Source organism: Galeopterus variegatus, unplaced genomic scaffold (genome assembly GCF_000696425.1).
Source record: "Galeopterus variegatus unplaced genomic scaffold, G_variegatus-3.0.2 Scaffold80, whole genome shotgun sequence".
Taxonomy (NCBI): Eukaryota; Metazoa; Chordata; class Mammalia; order Dermoptera; family Cynocephalidae; genus Galeopterus; species Galeopterus variegatus.
The window spans coordinates 1030253-1038279 of NW_007726191.1; the positions used below are offsets into that span (position 1 = coordinate 1030253).

The 8027-nt window shown below is 53.1% G+C and overlaps 1 protein-coding gene across 1 annotated transcript in view; it reads left to right on the forward strand.

Annotated features, from left to right (window-relative positions):
- Positions 1-8027, forward strand: part of LOC103596111 (chromosome unknown open reading frame, human C9orf106) — a 129248-nt gene that overhangs the window by 18611 nt on the left and 102610 nt on the right.

Here is an 8027-nt window from a genome sequence, read left to right on the forward strand (position 1 = left end):
CAGACCGCTTGTTCGGCACCCTCCCCCCACTGTAGGAGGGCAGGCCCTGGGGTCCTCACTAGGGCCTCCCTCAAACTGGGCTGAGCATAAATATCTGGTGAGATGGATAAGCCACAGGAGGGGGGGGTCGATGACGGCGGGGGATTTGGCCACGTGGTCTCACTGGGCCTCCTGCCACATGGTCCCTGGGGTCCACACCCTCCTTCCCCAGCTGGTTGGGGGTGCTGTGTGTGGACCGGCTGAGTCGGGTCTAACCTCTTGCACATCTTGCTGATGGGGCTGAAATGCTGCTGCTCCTCCCCGCCACACTCCATTACTCATGGTAGGTGGCCGTCCCCAAGCCAGGGGGGCCGGGGAGCAGCCTGAAGCTTCCTTGTGTTCTGAGCAAGGGGCTGGGAGGAGGCACAGCGAGGGGTGGCAGCAGCTGCTCTAGGTGCAGTGACCATAGTTTTCTGAGCTGAAAAATGAGGACGCAGGATGTCGCTGAGGGCTTTCTCAGATTTGCTCATTTCATGAAAGGGACAATCTTACAAAGGTAGGAAAGTTAGAGCTTATTTAGTATACTGGGAATGGCTTGTCTTTGTTGAGAGAATCAGGGTCTTGCTGGAAAGTAATAATTCAATTTGACTAATATTTTGGAGGCACCTGGGTCAACCTTGGTCTGAGTGGGAAGCAAACGGCGTGCTCCCGGCCTTGCAGGCAACCGCACGGTGGCGAGACTCACATACCTCAAATAGTTTCGCAGCTCAGTATTGTGAGCACCTGTGGGAAGTGCTCTAGGGGATTATGGGGCTGTGAGGGCCCAGGGTTCCTGCCTGGAGGAGTGGGGGTTGGGAGGGAGGGGAGGAAGTCTAGAAAGCCTTCCCTGAAGAGGTCATGTTTGAGAAGCCTTTAGGAGTTAGCTGTGGAAGGGATGGGAGGATTGCGGGCTGGTGAAGCACATTACAGGCAGGAGAACAGCACATGCAAAGGGCCTGTGGCAGAAGGGAGCTCTGCATGGGTGAGGGACAGGAGGGCAGCCCCCCACCCCGGGGAGGGCAGCTCTGGTGACTGGAACGTGATGAGTGAGGGGAAGCAGAGGCTGGAAATGTCAGCATGGGTCAGTCCAGGCAGTGCCCAACAGCCCGTGAGGATGTGGTGGACGGTCTCCTTCAGGCAATGGGGAGTCATGGGAGGTTTAACACAGGTGCCGCTGATCATCCTGGTGGATGCTGGTGATGAAGATGATGATAGTGTTGGTAATTGTAGGAAGCCTTTAGTGAGTGCTTACTGTGTGCTCAGCACCACTGCAGCCATTTCACAAATAACGGTAAGGACTAGGTAGGGGAAGTGACTCATCCAGGGTCACACAGCTATGAATGGCAGAAACGGGACTCAGACCGCATCTGTCTGGCTGCAGCATCTGTGCTCTCGTCCTGCATGAGCTGTGCATGCCCCTTGTCTGCATGTGGAAAGCTGAGGGATATGCAGATGGCCCCACCTCCCACCTCCCTGTGGTGCTGCCTCCTCTCTGTTCTGTGTCCCAGGCCTGGGTGGGGACTCCCTGGTCATAGGGTTAGCCGGAGCTGGAAAGGCCCAGCTCAGTTCCTGCTCAGGCCCAGCAGGGGAAGTAGGGGTTGCAACATCAGGGCTGAGGTTCTGGGGAAGTTGAGACCCCGGCTGGGTGGGGCCTCTGCGTCAGCCTGTTCACTGGGGCACGGGTCACACTGCAGTCTACTCGCTTGCATGGGAGTTGAGGACTTTGAGATGTGACCACGACATCCCTAGGGGTGGGGCAGCACCCCGACCCCTGCTTCCTCCCATAGACACAGGTCGAGTTAATCGCCCTGCTATGGAACCGGAACCGGTAGCATTTAAAAATCCTTATCCCTTGGGGCTGGCCAGTTAGAACGTGATGCTGTTAACACCAAGGTCCAAGTATTGATCCCTGTGCTGGCCACCCCCCCCCCAAATCCTTATCCCTTCACTAACCACTACGGAAATGCAAATCAAAGCCACGATGATGTATCCCTTCCCACCCATTAGGATGTCTACTATCAAGAAACAGAAAATAGCAAGTGTTGACGAGGGTGTGGAATCGGAACCTTTGTGCACTGTTGGTGGGAATGTGAAATGGTGCAGCTGCTGAGGAGAGCAGTGTGGCAGTTCCTCAAAAATTAAAAATAGAACTACCATATGATCCAGCATTTCTATTTCTGGGTGTATACCCCAAAGAATTAAAAGCAGGGTCTCAAGAGATATTTGAACACCCCTCTTCATAGCAGCATTATTCACAATAGCCAAAAGGTAGGAGCATCCCAAGTGTCCTTCAACACACAAATAGATAAATAAGACCTGGTCTATCTATATGATGGAATATCATTCAGCTATAAAAAGGAAGGAAATTCTGACACGTGCCATCACATGGACGGACATTGAGAACAATAGACGAAGTGAAACAAGCCAGTCACGAACGGACAAATACCGTAGGATCCCACTTACGTGAGGCATCTAAAGCGGTCAGCCTCAGAGACAGAAAGTAGAACGGTGACTGCCAGGGGCTGGGGCAGGGGAATGGGAGTGAGTGTTTCATGGGGACAGAGTTTCAGTTTGAGAAGATGAATAAGTGCTAGAGATGGATGGTGACGATGATTGCACAACAATGTGAGTGTCATTAATGCCACTGAACTGTGCACTTAAAAATGGTTAAGATGGTAAATTTGATGTTATGTATATTTTTTCCATGATTAAAAAAATTCTCATTCCCAGTTCTCTCAAGTTATTGACAGAAGCCTGTCTTTTTCAGTTGCATTTGTAAGGAGGCCTGGCCAGTGAGCTCACTTGGTTAGAGCATGTGCTGATAACACCAAGGTCAAGGGTTTGGTCAAGGCTTTGCCAGCCGCCAAAACAAACAAGCAAAAAGTTGCATTTGCAGGGAATAAAAATAGTAAATGGCAATCGACATTAGAGCAGTTAAGAATCACAGATGCTGGTGTTCCTGGGCAAGTGACTTCACCTATCTGAACCTCAGATTTCTCATGGAAAAATGGGGATAATCATGGTGCCTCCCTCCTGGGGCCACTGCGAGGGCTCCAGGTGTCCCCGAGGTGCTCTGCCCAGCAGCCAATGTGCAGTGGGCACTCAGCACCCAGCAGCCCCAAGTGCTGTCGGATATTCTTCAGCCCTTTAGAGTCTGGGGACATGAGCAGTATCGGCCTAGTCAGAGGAGAAAAAAATCCCCTGCTCCATCATACACTTGGAGAAATTGAGGCCTGAAGAGTCAAGGGACTTATCAAGGTCTCTCAGCATCTCCTGAATTGTGGTTTTTCAAGAGTCCCTCAGGACCCGGGCCAGGCTCACCTGTGCCTGGGGATGCATCTGTACCTGTTAGCAAGGCTACATTGTGCCACAGTAACAAGTGCGCCCCGAAGCTAAGCGCCTTAATGCGACAAAAGTTTGTTTTGCATGCAGCCACGTCTGCTGTGAGTCCAGGTGATTCTTCAGGGCAGTTGCCCTCCGTGTGAAGGCTCAGGGGGGATCCAGGATGCCTCCATCGTGTGTGGCACCTGCGTCTGCAGATCACGGAGGCAAGGAAAGAGCATCCATCACCTCACTTCCTGTAGGGCGCCTTGAGGGCACTTGTCACGTGGCCTCACCCAACTGCAGGGGTGGGGGTCCTGAGAAAGAGAGAACTGGCTGTGGGGAGAACCAGAAGGTTCTACTCACACTCAAGGTGTGTATCTAGATGCCCCCTTTGAAATACAAATGCAGGATCACTGTTCTCTGTCTCCCCTTGAAGAATCCCTGCAATCGGCCCACACAGGCAGGAATTTTAGCAGCCACATACTCTTCCATTGTGCAGTGTCTTCACGTTCATATAGTCAGTCCCCTTAAGGATGGGTGTTTAGGCTGTTTCCAAAATTCTGCTGTTATAAACAGTGACGCCGTGAATTTCCTTGTGCCTTTTCCCTTGTCACCGTGTGAATGTTTCTGTGGTATAAATTCCTAAAGGTGGAATTGCTTGGTCAAAGGGCAGGTGCATTTAACAATCTGACAGCTCTCCAGGAGGCCAGTGCTGGCTCCAGGGTCGCAAGGAGCTTTTAAGAAGAGTTTCTGACGGAACTGGAGGAGCTGGAGTTCCACGGACCAGGGTGAGTTCTCCATCTCAGGGGATTTTCAAATGGGCCGCACTGGCAGGAGAAGCCGCCAGGTGTGAATCCTCTTGGATTCTGGGATCCCAGTTCCCTACTGGAAACCTCAGTAGGGCATCCTCTGGAAAGCACTCACATTTCTTCAGGAGCTTTCTTTCAGCAAGTTTCTGAAACTCACGGTCACTTCCTGGAACTCCCTGGTCTGGTTCTCTGGCTCCTCCAGTCGCCTAACAATCAGCCTGGACTTCCCTTTGCTAGTTTCGTATCTGTTTCATCTCTCGGCAAGAGCATCTCAGTTTCAGCACCGTTTTGTCTTGCTGATTTGAAATTTCTCTCTCTTTTTTGGGTAGTGTCTCTATCCTTTAGGAAGAAACAATACACTTATTGTAAAATAAATAAATAAATTCAAGCAACACTGAAAACGACAAGCAAGAAGGAAAAAAATCACGAACATGCCTCACCCAGCGTGATTCTGGTTAACACTTGGGTGAGTATCCTTCTGCAGATTCTAAACGTTTCTAATCACCCCCTCTGATGACAATGATAATGAAAATCTCTACCTTTCTTGCTAAAGGTGGGGTGGATGCGTCACTGGAGTGGGTCTGAAATCTCCGTCAGTTTCCCTCGCCTCCCAGGGTGCAAACAAACAGTCCCTCCCCCGCCTTCGGCCTTGCTAGGTTGGAAGCTGCTACTCCAGCTCCAGGGAGCAGGTCTTGCAGGGTTTGGAACCAACTAAGCAGGTGCTAATGATTCCCCCCACCCCAAAGAAAGTTCCATCCACTCCACAGCGTTTCATTCCGCCATCTTCCAGACACCCCGGTTTGTGTCTTTAGTTAGTACAAAGCCAAGTTGGCCTCTCTCTGATGTATGGTATGTCACCCAACCCCACTCACCAATGGGACTTTTTCTAAGCACAAGAGCAGGCCCCAGCTTGGGCCAGGTGGTCCTAAGTGTCAGGGTCTCTCTGGCAAAGTGGAGGGTAGATTGACCAACTGGATCCCAGGAACTTCCTGGGAGGGCCTTTGTCTCTAGGGACGACAGCACTGGGACTCCAGACTGGCCAGGACCTGGCCTTGCTTGTCAGAGAGGAGTCATGATTCTGGGGACTGTGGTGACGATGGCCCTAGAACCAATCCCATACAGGTACGATGGGGAGAGCGAGCTGTAAGGCAACCCAAGCAGCCCTACTTTGATGCTTTGGGGACAACGTCCATTGGGGGTTGGCAAACATGGCTGCCACACCCAGTGAGGAGCCACAGGCCCCTGACGGAGGGGTGAATGGTGGACGGTGTGACAGTGCCCACAGCAAGGGCACCACAAAGCACCGAGTGTTCTCCCTCAGTGACTCCTCAGACCTTGGTGAGCGTTTGTGAGTCCTCCCTGGTGCCCAAAGAAACCCTTTGGGATGGTTTGACACTGAATGTGAATAGGAAGGGGCAAGAACCCAAGACGCAGGTGACCAGGTGACCATGTGACTTCTTCCAGGGAGGGTAGTCCCTGTCAAGGGCTTGGGTTTTGGAGTCAGACGGATTGGAGAGAGTCCCAGTTGAGTCTTGTACTGGCTGTGTGACCTTGGGCAAGTTACTTAAGGTCTCTGAGCCCCAGTTTCCTCATCCACACCATGGCTACAACAGTCCCCACTTGGCGGGCTTGTTTTAAGGACAGAATTCGATGCCCAAGCCCCCTTACGTTGCAGCTCTGTTTTGTTTCTGTCTGCTCGCCCTTGGAGTGGCAGCCTGGGGAGAGCTGATTTACAGAAAGGGGAGGGACTTCAGGAAGCTTCCATTCTTCCTCCCAAATGGCCCTAATTATTTACAGCAGTGAGTTTCAAACTGCTTTTTTAACACTCACCTTCCAGCCTCAACCTTGTTCATTTTTCTTCTCAAAATAAGTCTTACCCAAGTGATCAATACCGAACTCAGCAGGGGTAGGGGGTGGGAGCCCACCTACCCGGCCCTCTTCCTACCCCCAACCCCATGCCGCCTAGAGTCTATGAAACAGCTTGAAAACCACCACTTTAGGCCAACAAGGGGATCGCTGGCCACGGGCAGTACCAACGGCAGATAGATTGGGGGGAGCAGGTGGCATTTTCCCAATGCATTTCTAACTGAGTTTGCTTGTAACCAGACAGACAGAAGAAAGGGAAGTTTCCCATCGAGGCAGATGCTTCTGAGGGTCCTGTAGGGCCTGAGGTTGCTAAGCTGGCACAGACCCTGACCCCAGGCACCAATGCATTTCTAACTGAGTTTGCTTGTAACCAGACAGACAGAAGAAAGGGAAGTTTCCCAACGAGGCAGATGCTTCTGAGGGTCCTGTAGGGCCTGAGGTTGCTAAGCTGGCACAGACCCTGACCCCAGGCGGCCACCTTCCCACTGGACAGCAGCACTGAGATCCTGTAGGATGTCCCTGTGGGAAGCACAGGAAACCAGTGAGGACACCCCTCTCCATGTCACCCAGGCCAGACCTGGCCAGAGCCCCTGCTCAGGGCCATCCAGCCACCTGACCTGGAGCAAGTTCATGCTCTGAGCCTCAGCTTCCTTATCTGTAGTACGGGCAGCAGTTGGACCCTAGATCAGAGTGGGGCGTGGGGAGGATGCAAGGAGCTGTAAGGCTCCAGGTGCTGCTCCTGGCATGTCAGTAACAGATCAGTAGCACGTGCTGTTGTTAATAGCAATAACAAGGATCCCAAGCAGGTAGGGGCTGAAAGGAACCTTGGGCATATCACCCCCAGACGGAAAAGGGACAGAGCCAAGGTCAAATGGCAGGGTCAGAACCTGAATCCAGGACCTGGTACCCAGGTCTTGTCACCCAGAAGGGTAAGGCCAGTAAAGAACCACCCTCCACCTGCAGCACTGGAGAAGGATGCAGAGCCCTGAAGAATCCCCAAAGGCTTGTCTGCTTGAGCCTTCCGGGCTGGGCTCAGTGGCAGGGGGAGCGCTCTGTCCCAGCATCCCGTGGTGACCATACCTGCTGGGGGAGAAGAGGTTCTGCAGGGACCTGGAGGCTGGTGGGGCGTGGAAGCTGCGGTGGGTTGTGCTCGGGTGACAGAGTGGAGCAGGGAACAAGTGCCACATGTGTATAGCACGTAGCAGTTTGCAGGGGGAGGACCTTGTCATTGGTCAAGGGGAGGGAGACATCACTGGACCCAGCTTGTAGACAAGGAAACTGAGGCTCCAAGAAGCGAGGCCGCAAACTGACAGTGGGTGTGACCTGTGACCTTTTAACTTGGCAATCTACGACTGGGGGGCTGGTCACAGTGCTTTTCCCCACTCTGCCCCAATTTTAGGAACTCTTACCATATTTTAACATAGTCTTCCTCGGTTCCTCCTTTGTGCCTGATAAGCTGTGGGAACTGGTCAGAGGGGCTTTGACACCTCCCAGACTCCCACACAGACTCCTAAACTAAACGGGTTTGGCCCTAGAGAGCAGGCAGTTAGCCCCTGGCCCGCAGAGGGGGGAACTGAGGACCAGTGAGCTGAGGGGCTTGTTCAGGCCCCTGGGAAGCAGATGTGGCCTCAGGCTCGAGCCCAGACCCTTCTGGGACCGCAGCTCCCCCCTCTGTCAGCCTCTGCCTGCTCTCCCCCAGGCCCCCTCAACCCTGCCATCCCCAGTCCTCTGGAGGAAGATTTCCGTGGTCCCTGTTGGGGGTGCCAGACTGCCAGTGACGATGACTTCTTTTTTAATCCCAGCCTCACTGACTTATAGGATTATTCTTATTTAAGGCAGGGAAGAAACCCAGAGCATGGCAGCCTGTCACCCCCAGCAGTGCCTCTCCTCTCCTGCCTCCATCCTCCAGCTTGAGGAGGGGGGAGGAGGGAGCGGGAGGGAAGAAAGGGGAGGGGAGGGGAGGAGGGTGGGGAGGACGGAGAGGAAGACGGGGCGGAGTGAGCACAGAAA